General features: G+C 35.2%; 2 long non-coding RNA genes across 3 annotated transcripts in view; one reads left to right on the plus strand and one right to left on the minus strand.

The window, feature by feature from the left end:
• Positions 1-6,756: 6,756 nt before the first annotated feature.
• Positions 6,757-12,673, plus strand: LOC138715130 (uncharacterized). Its single transcript, XR_011336159.1, has 3 exons — positions 6,757-6,894; positions 8,899-10,550; positions 10,871-12,673. It is a non-coding gene; the product is annotated as an uncharacterized lncRNA (long non-coding RNA).
• Positions 6,888-13,902, minus strand: part of LOC138715131 (uncharacterized) — a 144,120-nt gene continuing 137,105 nt past the window's right edge. For both annotated transcript variants that reach the window (XR_011336161.1, XR_011336160.1), the window contains exon 3: positions 6,888-7,114. This is a non-coding gene — a long non-coding RNA (uncharacterized lncRNA). The remainder of the gene's footprint in view (positions 7,115-13,902) is intronic.

Below are 13,902 nucleotides of genomic sequence, written 5' to 3' on the forward strand. Positions count from 1 at the left end.
TGACCAAGGCCCTCGAAAGTCTAATGTGTTTGCATCCTCTGTATCTTACAATCCAAAACACAGCCATGTTAGCTGACTTGGTTAGGGAGGGAGTGGGCACTTAGTTATACACGTATTTGGAAAATGACCAACAGACATCAGTCCTGTTCATGTTGAATCTTTCGTACACTACTTTTAACACTTGAATATAAATAATTGATTAAATGGCGATCTTACTCGTGTTAATTGTGTAAGCATGTGCGGCTTACAGCTGTTTCGGTGCTTCTTCACACCATTCTCAGAGCCTACTAGATCTCGGCGTCATCTCGAACTTCTGTCCGGATCAAATTCTCAACACACAGATCAATTTCAGAACACACACACTATTTGACACCACATTTCAACACTTTTCAACAATCGAACGCACCCACATAACAGGCAGCGAAGTTCGAGATGACGCCGAGATCTAGTAGGCTCTGAGGATGGTGTGAAGAAGCACCGAAACACCTGTAAGCCGCACATGCTTACACAATTAACACGAGTAAGATCGCCATTTAATCAATTATTTATCAGTCCTGTTGTTGAAATGAGACAAAACAGTATGATTCTACTTATTGTATTGTTGTTGTTGGTCCAATGGCTAGGCACATGACAATGAAGTTATTCCAGTATTTTTATGACGTCATCTTCTTGTAGCAATGCTGTGCACCTTTTGATATGTTCCATGATCATCTCTTCATTTGCATCACACAACACACAGGTGGATGTATGGGAAATTCCTGTCCCACCCAGGTAGCTTGCCAAACAATCATGACATATTGTCAACCTGAACATCACAACAGCAGATTTGTGTGGTGCTTGAAAGATTATCTCCTGGTTGTCAATAAAATGTCTCAGGTTTTATCTCGTACTCCATCCGAATTCTATTTTTTTGGACAGATCTGAATTTACCTTTGATATTTTTTTGCAGAATAATATGGAAGACCATTTATTAGATGGTTGTAAAATTTCAGTGCCCTTTTTAGCCTAAAGTCTGAGGCTGTTTCATTTCCCTTTACATCACAATGGGAAGGAATTCACTGTAAACTAATTTTTTCTGTTGTTTAGTTAGGTAATAGATCATTTTCTTACAATCCTGAATTTTAGTCCCTTTTGTGGACTGTTGTGAATTTATAGCTTGTATGGCTTCCATTAAATTTGATATGACAGAATTTTGGAACTTATTTAATCTATATAAGAGGTTTTGCAAAGATATATAAATAGCAATAATTTCTACTTTAAAATGTGTTGTATATTCTGCCACAGAATGGTAAAATGAAAAAAGAGAACATGTTTCTCTAGTTCCTGCTGCAGAGGAAACTGTTGTGTAAAAGATGGGCTAGAATTTCTATCTCTCTTGGTCATTATACTGCTGTTTTCCAAGCTCAAGTGTTTGCTGTATCAGCTTGCACTCAGGAAAACCTAAATAGATTGTGCAGAGACATGAATATCTACATTTGTCCTGATAGCTCGTTTGCGCGGGATACACTAAGCGCACAGTAGACTGCAGGCTGGTCAAAGAATGCAGAATTACTCTGGAAACTCCATTCAGAAATAATAAAGTACAGCTAATTTGGGTTTCTGAACACAGTGATAAGCAAGCCAATTTACTGGCCAAGCATGAAACTGTCATCCGATGCTATCGCTCATGACCTTGTATCAGAATCCCTAAGTATATAATCATACAAGCTCTAAAGGACAACCTGATGAGGAATTTACTGAGAACCTAGAGATCTACACCAGCTATGAGACAGATTAAATTCCTTATTTGAGAACCAAGACCTGACTTATGAGGGGGAAGAATACCTTTAGGAATGAAAAAAATGACATTTTTCAGTTAACACTTTGCTTTATAGAATACATTTCTCTCTTTCTTATGAAGAAAATAATTTTTAGGTATCATTTATGGTATGTACTCATGTCATTTCACAATGCTGGGTAACTTTCGGGCTGGACCCCGGACTCATTTCACCGGCATTATCACCTTCATCTCATTCAGATGCTAAATAACCTAAGCTGTTGATAAAGCGTCGTAAAATAACCTACTAAAATAAAAATGTCATTTCACCGTCCCTGTAAATTTATTCTTTGTTGCTCGTTTTCAGAAAGTTGAAATTTTTGACACCTTATCAACGTAGACTAAAATCTTTGGGCCCATGTCACACATACACAATGACTGTCCATTTACATGGAACAGTGACACTTCACACACAACCGATCAAATCCGGAGCAGGTTATTCTAGTGTATTGTTGCCAACATAGATCATAGTCGCGTTATAGCAATGCTGATTGTATGCATAATATTATTAACATTCACTGAATATTAATGCATAATATTTGTACATAAATTAAGGAACTGGACAACAGACACGGCAAGTGTGAAGGATCTGTTCACTCCACTACAATGTGTTGCACTGTGACAGTTGCCAGATTTGTAGTGGAAATACTCGGCGACCACTTACTGTATAGATGGCACCCAGTGCATGTGAAAGCTCTCATAATCTTCGTCATTTAACTGTGTAAACAGTGTCGTGTATGTGTAAAATGGGCAGTGCTGTAATAATACAGATCATGAAAATGTCAAAATATAATGCATTGTATAAAAATTTAAGAAGAAGCTGTTTTTAGGAGATAAGTAAAGGATTTTAGTTTATTTTGTTCATGTAGTTATTACAAATATTTTGAAGTAAGAATCGTTTAAATATTCCTAGATTTTATAGGAAATATCAGGAAATGATGTTGATTGCACAAGTTTCATGCAGCAGTTTGAAAATTAATTACTATTAATTCGAAACAGTTCTTTGAAAATAATAAAAATAAAAAATTCATTTCACCAAGACTGAAAGATACTGACATCATAAAATGTTTTCTTCGCATAATTTATACAAATTTAAAACTGTTGCTTGATTCCTATAATGCTCTATTTAATTAATTTATCCTTCTTTCTTCTACTTCCATTTTAATGTTACTCATTAGGTAGCTCTTTCGACTGTTAAAATCGGACAGATTCCAAATTGACTGGAATATATCTTCTGCTGAACTCTTTAGCTGAAACTATTTTCCGGTCCTGTCAGATTTGTACTTGCTTCCAGAATTTCTGTATTATTTACATTTCATCCTTTTCCATTCATTAATATTACTTCACTTTTTTCCTTCGGTTATAAATTTTGTTTGGCGATTTTTTGGATGATCTCTGAATTAGAGCAACATCGTATGAAGGTAATATAGACAGTGTGTATATTAGATTAATAGTTTATAATGTCTAAGAACAATAAATCTTTAGACAAAGTCAAGATAAAGAACACAATTACAAAGGAATTGTAGAATTATATAGACCTAAGCCTCATTTGTCTAGAAATCTCTCGAATAATTATTAAATCTGAAAGAATGTTATAGTCCTATGCCAAAGTAACACAAATCATTCAATTTGCAGAATCACTTTCCAGTTATGAAATATCATTTGGAATATAACATGATTCACTGAAATCGAAATCTTCATTTGAATTCTCATTTTCATCATTATTAATATTCTGAGAAGTAAGCAAATAGTGCTTTCTACAAGCCATCATATTGATGTGGCATTGAACTGCCTCGTGTTACTTATTTCCTGTTACTCCTAGTGGAGCATAGGCATCTGTGAAACATTTCCATCAGGATTTATTGTTGGCCAGTCTCTCACTATAGTTTTTTCCCCACTCTCGTGCATTCCTCCTCAACAGGTTTCCCACCCTCTATCCCCATGTTTTCTTTGGGTATCTCATGTTAGCAGATATAAAAAAAAGTCCGTATGAAAAGAACTATTATTCGCATGGCTGACATCCCGTTTTATGGCCCCATTTCAGGCAAGATTGATAGGCTACTAAAAAAAACACGGGATTAAGACTGTCCAGAACTTACCGAGACCAGTTAAGGACGACCTTGGTCTTAGGATACCTGGTGCCTATAAAATACCTTGTGAGTGTGGAAATCCTACGTTGACCAGACAGGACGCACCATTATGGAATGCTACAAGGAGCATCAGTACAGCATAAGACTACATATATTACCTCGATAAGTCGGCAGTAGCATAACACAGCCTGGAAACAGACCACAAGATAGATTTCGATGCCACCACCATCTTGGAGAAGGCATCAGGATATTGGAACCTGGTCATCAAGGAAACCATCGAAATACAACTAGATGGAAATAATTTCAACAGAGACGGGAGCCTAAAGATGAGTACAGTGTAGAAACCTGCAATCAACAAGCTTGGACTAACCAGAACATGGCAGGTGTTTGGGACTAGGAACTAGTTCCTGATTGGCCCGCAACAGAAAGCCCCACTGACTGCTTACATCTGGCTAGATATTGTCCCACGGCACTTCAATCCCTGAAGAAGATGGCAAAGCTAGTCATCAAAAGCTTGAAAGCAACTATTCAACTCACCTGGCTGAGAACCCGAGAAGAGTTATTCCATATTCAATGCTGGGAAAGCCTCAAGTCCTATTTTACTCGCTGTTCTGCCATCTATGATTTTATCTGATACTACTCTTCCTCTGTCTACTGAAGTATGCACTGAAACAAGTATTAGCTTCCTGTTCCATCATACTTTGGAACTCATTTGGAATAAATTGATTCTCGATTAAGAGCAGGAAGTGGGAATTCTGAACTGCGCATGCAGTTCAATCTGAGGTTGACATTAAATCGCTTTGAGACTGGGAAAATTAAAATTAAAAAAAATTGTCGATCGTGAGTGATTTGCAAGGTGATAGTGGTATATTTTATTGACGAATTAAGTTCGGAAGATGAATATAATTTTAATGTGAGAAAAAAACTCAGAAGACCTTTAAAAATAGTCCAAGAAATGTTCCAACAACGTGAAATCCCGAGCTAGTTCTGAGAACATACTCAAGTGGAGCATGTGTCGAAAGATGTGTTGGTTTTAGTTCGTAATACATTCTGAATTGCTTGTGGGAACAAATCTATTGATTAGTGTGGCAAGTAAACACGCAATGAGCGGTGTTATTGCTGTATGTGGGCGCATATATTCGCCCAATAATGTTTATGAATTATTGAATTAATCATTCATGGGCGAATATAGTGACTGCATTTGACAATGTATGGGCATAGCTTGAGATTAAAGAGTTGCTGACATTAACTTTTTGAGTGGGATGATAATAGATCTCATTATCTTGTCCTTCAATTTAGTATGAATCTTCTGATTTGCAGTTGTTGGAGTTGTCATGTAATATGGTCACATATACATATGGCCAGTAGCGAAGTGTGAAAATTTTTGGGTAAGCTGGGCTGAAGGGATGGTGATCTAGACCGTGCTTTATGTCACTAAAAGGTAAACGAAATGCGGAAACGTTCCTGTTTTTAATTAACTAAATTCTAAATTGATCTTGTCCCTTCTTCGAAAATGTTTGGGAAAGCTCAGCTTACCCTGCCTACCCTGACGCTTCGCCACTGCATATGGCCATCACTATGAATCATGTATTGGGTGGAGATGGCGATTTGTTGAAGCTGTGATTTTCGAAATGTCATCACAGTCGGAACCAGTGACAAGATCATAGATATTCATATCACATCCCAGTTCATTTCGTAAAACAGTGCCAAATACCCCCGCAGATAAGTAAAAATGTCTGATTAAACAAATAAATAACATATATAAAAAATTAAAATTTCAATTGTTTCCTTGAATTCAGTGACAATAATCGCCTGTTACCCATTCTTTTGACATTCAGTTCTGCTCAAATCTTGCAGAACTAGATAATAGAAATATTTTGGTAATAGAAATATTTCGAGGTAAATATCTGATATGTTTTCATGTTTTGGACCATTGAACTCTCACTATAACGATTTATTGCACTTTTTTGTGGAATATTATGTTGTTCTGTGGGCATTATTTCTGCTACTTAGCCATTTTGACATGCTTTTGGTTTGATTTCTTAAACAATAGCAAAATTTTTGGTCATTATGATGCATTTGTTTCAAATATGATAGTAGAAACTAAGATTGAGTGTGGCTTGTAACAGAATTGAGAGATTAGGTGCTTATTGAAGATCTCTTTGGCATAGTTGCTATAGTTTGGTAGGTGTGATATGTCAGAAAAAAAAACATTTATAATAGCAACAGTGTCATTAGTGTGTGATGTGTATACTTAAAATTCAAGTGAATGTGAAATTTAGTTATTTTGTAGTTACATGTCAAGGTACGAAGTGTTTGCAGCAGAGATTTTACATTTCAAGAAGTTGAATCACAGGACTAAAGTGGGACATATTTTACAGTTCACTTTAAGTTTTCACAAATTATTGTAGTAAAGTACCAGACTTTATCATAATATAACTCCAAAAATAGAAAGTAAAGAAAGGGACAGTGCTAATAGAGCTATCGCCATAAGGAAATCTCATGTATGTAATAAAATATTCCTTGTTAGTAAAATATGTACGAAGTTTGTTGTTTGGTACTACTGTTTTAATCATAAATACAATTTATCAAAGGCTGATAATGATCATGAATTGAGTATCATTGCTACAAAAAGTCATTATTACTGCAATAAGTCTTCTAACTGTTTTGTATATTGTTTTAAACCAGTATGATATTTTTTAGAACTTGTTGTGATATTTTTTTTACACATGGCAGTTATAACAAAGGATTGACCATAGGCCTCGTCAGAAATCAATATTGATTATTATTGTTAAATTATGTTCAATGTAAGTGAAAGAAAATGTATTTACATCCAAGTATTAACAACATTTTAATCTTTATTTCTTGCAGATTCTGTTACAATAATTAGACACCCTTCAGACCTTTCACCTTATCCAGTCTTCTGTAAGTTATGCTACTTGAGCTTCGTGATTGCCGTCACAAGAAAACAGTGTGTAAACGTCCAAGGTAATTAAATTGCAATTTAACATTATATTGTAAACAATTGAATTTTTCTATTCTTCTAAATTGAAAACAACAATATACATTATAACTAAACTGACCAGACGTCCTCCTTTGGAGTCCTGCTTTGGAGATGTTTATCCTTCCATCTTCCATGAGTTTGGCAGAATGCTTGAATGTCCTTTGTAGAATGTGTAGAATGTCCCGCTGCTCCGCAAAATGAAGGCTTAGTTAAGAAAGAAAATGTGGAAGAAACTGTATTAACTTTTTATGAAAACTGTGTAAAATATTTGGACATGCTATGCTAGGAACACTTCAAGGGCTTAGATATTTTCTACTGGGCTTCACTGAAGCATGTTCCTCTGTGGTCTGGTGTGGAAAAGAGTGCCGAGTTAATAGCTAAGCAAGGACTTTTTAAAAGATTGAAAGTGATACAGAATTTGTTTGACTAGTTTTCCTGCCTGACAAATATAATTTCAGAATAAGTAGATTTGTGGAATAGGTGAGAAGATTCTGTAGACAAATGTTGGAGAGAAATATTTGTTCATTTCAGGAACCACTATGTCAGGCATTATCATCTTCGTCCATCATTTAATTCATTTCCCTTCTAGATAAAAATGCATCTGTAAAAACAGTAGATCGTATATTCCAAAATATACAAACTTAAAACATTCGGAAAATGTTAATTACAAGTAAAAACAATAAAAGTCATTATGACTACAAAGGACAATTTCCAACTCTCTTGCAATGCATTTTAAATTTTTTTTAGTGTTTCCCAAAATTATTGAAGAAAATTTTGTCATCTGATGAATATAAATATAAAAATGAAGGATAAAAAAATAACACCATTCTGTTCTCTGATAAGTGCAGGCATATATCTGTAATCAATCATTAATAAAATCTTATTTGCATTGGTACAATAATCATTGCACTTTTAATGCCGCAATAAGTATGCAATTAAGTGTCTCCACCATTGACCAGTGAAAAATCTGATCAGTTTAATTATAACTGAATACTTATTATGTAGCTCCATATTAGGTATTCATTCATTCATAGTGTTCTGCTCAAGGGCAGGTCTTTCACTACAAACCCAGCATTCTCCAGTCTTTCCTATTTTCTGCCTTCCTCTCAGTTTCCGCATATGATCCATATATAGCTTAATGTCGTCTATCATCTGATATCGTCTCCTACCCCGAACTCTTCTTCCGTTCACCATTCCTTCCAGTGTATCCTTCGGAAGGCAGTTTCATCTCAACCATTGATCCAGCCAATGCCTTTTCTTCTTCCTGATTAGTTTCAGCATTATTCTTTCTTCATCCACTCTTTCCAACACAACTTCGTTTCTTATTCTGTCTATCCTTTTTCATAGCTACATTTCAAATGCTTCTACTCACTTCTCTTTACTTCTTCGTAATGTCCATATTTCTGCCCCGTACAATGCTACACTCCACACACAAAGCACTTCACTAGTCTCTTTCTTAGTTCTTTCTCCAAAGTCTGCAGAAGATGTTCCTTGTTCTATTAGAAGCATCCTTTGTCATTGCTATTCTCCTTTTGATTTCTTGGCAGCAGCTCATGTTACTGCTTGTAGTACATCCCAAGTATTTGAAGCTCTTCACTTGTTCTACTGCCTCATTTAGAATTTTCAAGTTTATCTTTACTTTTCTTCCTATGACCATGGTCTTCGTCTTGTTGGCATTTAACTTCACTCCATACTGCTCACAGGTGTAATTTAGCTTCTGTAGCATATCTCTTAGTATCATCTCTTCTTCTGCTAATAATGGCATATCATCAGCAAATCTTATGCACTTTATTCTTCTTCCTCATACTGTCACTCCTATGGTTTTTGAAAAGTAATAGAAACTTTAATTGCTCATATTTTTTTCATTTTCTGCACAATCTTAAAAATTTTGTTTCACTGGCTAATTACACAAGAAATGGGATTTTTTGCACCACCATGATAATGAGTTTGTTTGTTTCTGATTGTTCTGGTGATTGTGTTATCAATAGGTGCTTTCCTGTAGCTTGGCCTGCAAGGTCGCCAGCTATTAACCCAGCAGATTACTGGTTGTGGGGCTGCCTGAAGGAAGGAGTGTTCTTGAGCAAACCTACGACAATTGATGAGTTGAAGGACTCCATTGCACACACTGTGGCAGATATTCCAGAATACGAATTCAGAGCTGTTGTATACAGAGCACTGAAGAGGGGCTCTTACTTGTACAAGAACAAACTGATGGGCACATATAACATGTCATCACTTAAGTTTCAAATGCTTGTATCCCACAAAATCAAAATTTTACATTTTTTTTTTCCTTTGTTGATAACTCTATAGCATCTATTAATGCTTCATGGTGGTGCTGGCAGGTGGAGTTACTTGTCAACAATGTGAAGCTGAAACGTGTGTTCAGGTTGCTGCCCAGTGACAGTCCTGATGTATTTTATGTTTTTGATAATTGGCTAATTAATATTAACCCGGCACACTCACAATCACACTCACATTCAAACAAATTTCTAGACTCTAGACACCTAGGGAATTTTTCTTTTTCAAGAAAAATTCACCGAGAGCCGAGCCGGGGAATCGAACCCGGAACCTCCAGATCTGGAAACCAGCATTCTGACAAACAAACCCCGGGGGCAGTCTTAAAAAAATTTTACGTGAGAATGAAAAAACTGTTTTTTTCTCGCCATTAATTGCGGGGTTATGTGGTTCTGAAATTTTTACTTTTCCTCTATTAATATTAAAATGTGATTTACGAGATTTTGCAGGTACATGCGCGTCGCTTAGATTAATTTAAAAGTACCAAGAACTCAATTTCGAAAATTTTGAGGCTTACAAGTATTTGCACCTTTAACAACGATATTATACAATGAAGTTATGACTAGGGACCGGATTTTTATGTAATATCAAGGTGTGAAATATGTACATATTTATGTAAGAAAAATAAGCTGAATATGTACCAAAATATGTAAAATCATCAAAATATTTAATATCAATATCTGCGCTGGTTTGTATTGTTAAGCCTAGATATTTGTAGTCCGGTACAATTTTTAATTTTCTTTTCTTCATAATGCTATTGTTTCTGGTGCTCTTCCGCCATTTCTGAGTATCATCATTTCTGTCTTGTCCACATTTATATCAAATTTGTTTTTATTGCACTATTTTACCATGATGCTTATTGTTTCTTGTAACTTTGTGAGGTCTTTAGACCCTACTACTATGTCGTCCGCTTATTTCTATGAGATTAACTTATTCCCTCCTTGATTTTTACAATACAGAGTAGATGTATGAGAAAGGTTGCCTTTTGTTCACTCATATTTACAGTGGGCGGTAAGGGGTGAGTGCCTCTTTTACTTCTTGGAACTTAGATGTTATGTTTCGTCCCAAAATATATCCTTTCTCGAGTAGGTAAAAAGGCTTATTTCAAATTGTAAACTTCTCCAGCAGCAGTTTTATTTTTCCTTTTAAAGAAGTAAAAATGATTTATGTAATACCAAGCCATAATATGTAATGTGGGGTAAATATGTAAAAATATGTAGTATCAAATTTTAATATATTAATGGTAATTACAAGATTCGCAAAGATTTGTTATTTATATACAGTTAGGTTCAAAGGAATGTAATATGTAATTACATAAAAATCCGGTCCCTAGTTATGACAATAGGTAGGTAAAAAAGGTAAAAGGTAAAGGTATCCCCGTAACATGCCATGAAGGCATTTGGGGGGCATGGAGGTAGAGCCCCATGCTTTCCATGACCTCGGCACTAGAATGAGGTGGTGTGGTCGGCACCACGCTCTGACCGCCTTTTACCCCCGGGAAAGACCCGGTACTCAATTTTATACGAGGCTGAGTAACCCTCGGGGCCGTTCTGAAAGTTTGGCAACGAGAAAAAAATCCTGTCACCACCTGGGATCGAACCCCGGACCTTCCAGTCCGTAGCCAGCTGCTCTACCAACTGAGCTACCCTGCCGCCATGACAGTAGGTAGTGATGCAAAAAATCCCATTTCTTGTGTAATATGTCAGTGCCAGAATTTTTAAGATTGTATTGAAAATGAAGAAAATGTGAACAATTGAAGTTCCCTCTTACTTAATAATCCCTACACTTCAGCTTCTGAACTAACAAATCAAATTTTGACAAAAATTATGAAGACAAAAAAAAAAGTTTAAAAATATTTCTGTCTCGCACCGAGCATAAAACGGTACATAGACTAGTATTATAATCAGTGCTGTCATGGTAATTTTTTTCTTGATCATACACGACACTCTTTATTTTCCTCTCTTGAAATATATTTTACTTTCCTCTCTCTCTACCTCTCTGTCATTTAATGGTTCTTTTAATATATATCTTACGACGTTTCATCAGCTGCGATGATTGCATTTGTTGTTAATGGGTTTGTGGAAAAACCCCAGAAGAAACCTCAACCAGGTAACTTATCCCAACTAGGAATTGAACCCGGTCCCGCTTGTTTCACAGTCAGACTTGCTAATCATTGCATAGAATCTTTTAATATAAAAAGAAGTAAAGAATTAGTGTTTTGATGTACATTTTCATAATTACGAAATAAGCTTGATTTAAGGAATATCCTATGAAGTCCTCACAGTAGATGTACACGTGTCTTGATGAATCTTGGAGCGTGTAGCTGCAGCACTTTGGTATTTTTAAATTATACAATTATGGTTCTGTAGCAATGGATCATTTATGATCATAAATAGGAGGCAGATGTTGATGATCTAAAACTCTACTTAAAATGATCATTAAAATGCCCTTAAACTAATGGAAAACTGACATAAAATTAAAAGAAAATGACATTTAAATATTATTCAAATACTCGCACCACAACTTCTTAAATATTAGTCACCTTGTTTCAATGACTGTCCTGCAAATCTTGGAGAGAGGCGGCAACTTCCTGGAATTTGGCGAAGATAAAAGAAAAGGGCATGGAAAAAAATTAAGGTTTTAAGGAAAAACTATAGATTTTAATGAGGGTTTACAATATGTTTCAATCAAGGGTGATCCATGTCGGTGCCTTTATTCTCCGTCTCTTTCTCCTTCTGCAGTAGCGGTCAAAGCCCTCACTTAAACTAAGCTGTTGTCAAGCATTTTATATTATTTCCGTTGTGTGAGGTGAAGCCTTCAGTTTGTTTCAAACTATAAAACTCAAACTTCACTGTTATTCACTTATTCAGTAGGTAATTACTACTGACCTACTTGGTTAGAAAAAAATTTAACAGACCAATCGGTAAAGAAGAAAGTAAAATGCATTCCAAATAGTCTAAAAGTTCTTCAAAGTATTGAAACTGACCAAAAAATTCCCAAAAAAATATATATAAAATGACCTATTAGTTCAAAAATGTCGAAAAATGCAATATAAGAAATTAATTTTTTTACCTTGATATTAACATAGAAAGGATTTCTATATTAATAGGCATCATCCTAATGTGAAAAATAAGAAGATGTATTTTCATCAACATCCTCCCCCTAATCATAAATATCAAATAAGATAATTATACTAGGAACAGCAAGTGAGAATCTAAGATCAGTACAAATCTCTGTGTAAAAATATAAATCTCCATGTAGGCCTACAAAACTTAGGCACTCATATGTCGTATGCCCCCCCCCCCCCCCCGTATAGGCAGAATTTTCTCTTCCCCATATGATTCATTAAAAAATTGTAGGTTCCCATACACTGTATGGTCCCATATGGCCTCCATGACAGCACTGATTATAATAATACATAAACATTATAGTTGACTTGCACAGAATGGAAGGAAACATATGAAGAGTTCGCGGGAAAAACGATGAATGTCACATTTCTGTTAAGGATTAGTTAATGATCTAATTGAGTCTATAACTGCAAGATGTATTGCTGTTTCTATAGAAAATAAAGGAAAGGATTACTGTATTCGTGGTGATAATTCTCCTTTTTACCATTTTTCATAAGAACAACATTAAATTTCGCAGAGATCCATTGAATTAGATAATGACATCAACCTTAAGAAAACTGTGACATTCATCGTTTTTCCCGCGAAGTCTTCATATGTTAATTCATACAAGTTAAAGACGAGATTGTTATGAGCCAGTTTTGTCAAATAGTGTTATTAACGTGACTAGTAATAATCTACTGAGAATTTTAAGTTTTCTAAAAAATGAAATGCAACATGTAGTAACACTGCTGAACATAAGTAATAGTATGTAGCCTACTCTTTCACTTTACTGACACGCAGGGGAGTGGGTATAATTTGAAGTTCATATCTCCAATGTGATATGGCAAAACACCTTTCCTGCAGTCTATTGCACATTTATAAGTAATTTGTTCAGTTGAGTCTGTTTCCTGTAATCTAGATATATATACTAACTTTCTGCATGTACGTTCCCTTTCCCTGTGACGGATAATGTCTTTTATACCTTTCACGAAAAAATCGTAAATTACAGATTTGTTGGCTAAATCCATAGGTGAAAATGTGTCCATGGTCTGGAATTTAGGTTAAGTTTAGATTTACGACCTCTCCTGGCACCACATTATCATAATCATCCTATCACATCATCGGGGTAATGTAACTCCACCTTCCAGGCGCCTCAACCTCAGAAGTGGGTTACAATTAAGCCACGGCAAGGAGAGAAGACCAGAAATGTCGAAAAGACAACCTGGTGGCATTGGATAAAAAAAAAAAATTGAGTGCCCCTTAAATTGGTGATTAGCTATAATTTCAACATGTTAAGTGTAAATTCTGAAGACTGACATAAATTTTTTAAATCAGTCACATTAATAACACTGCTTAGAAACTAACACCATAAATGAAATCAGAGTATTCATTCTAATGGTTAGTTATTTTTTCAACAACTTTGAGCTTTATATCATTATGCTTGTTGTCATTATTATGTATATAATAAGACAAAACACCTAAAAGACAGTTACCATTACCAACTGACACACTGCTATGTTGGCCATTATATTCACTAATAACTTATAACATATTTATATTTGCACAAAATAAATACTAAATAATTGATTT

Source organism: Periplaneta americana, chromosome 15 (genome assembly GCF_040183065.1).
Source record: "Periplaneta americana isolate PAMFEO1 chromosome 15, P.americana_PAMFEO1_priV1, whole genome shotgun sequence".
Lineage (NCBI taxonomy): Eukaryota > Metazoa > Arthropoda > Insecta > Blattodea > Blattidae > Periplaneta > Periplaneta americana.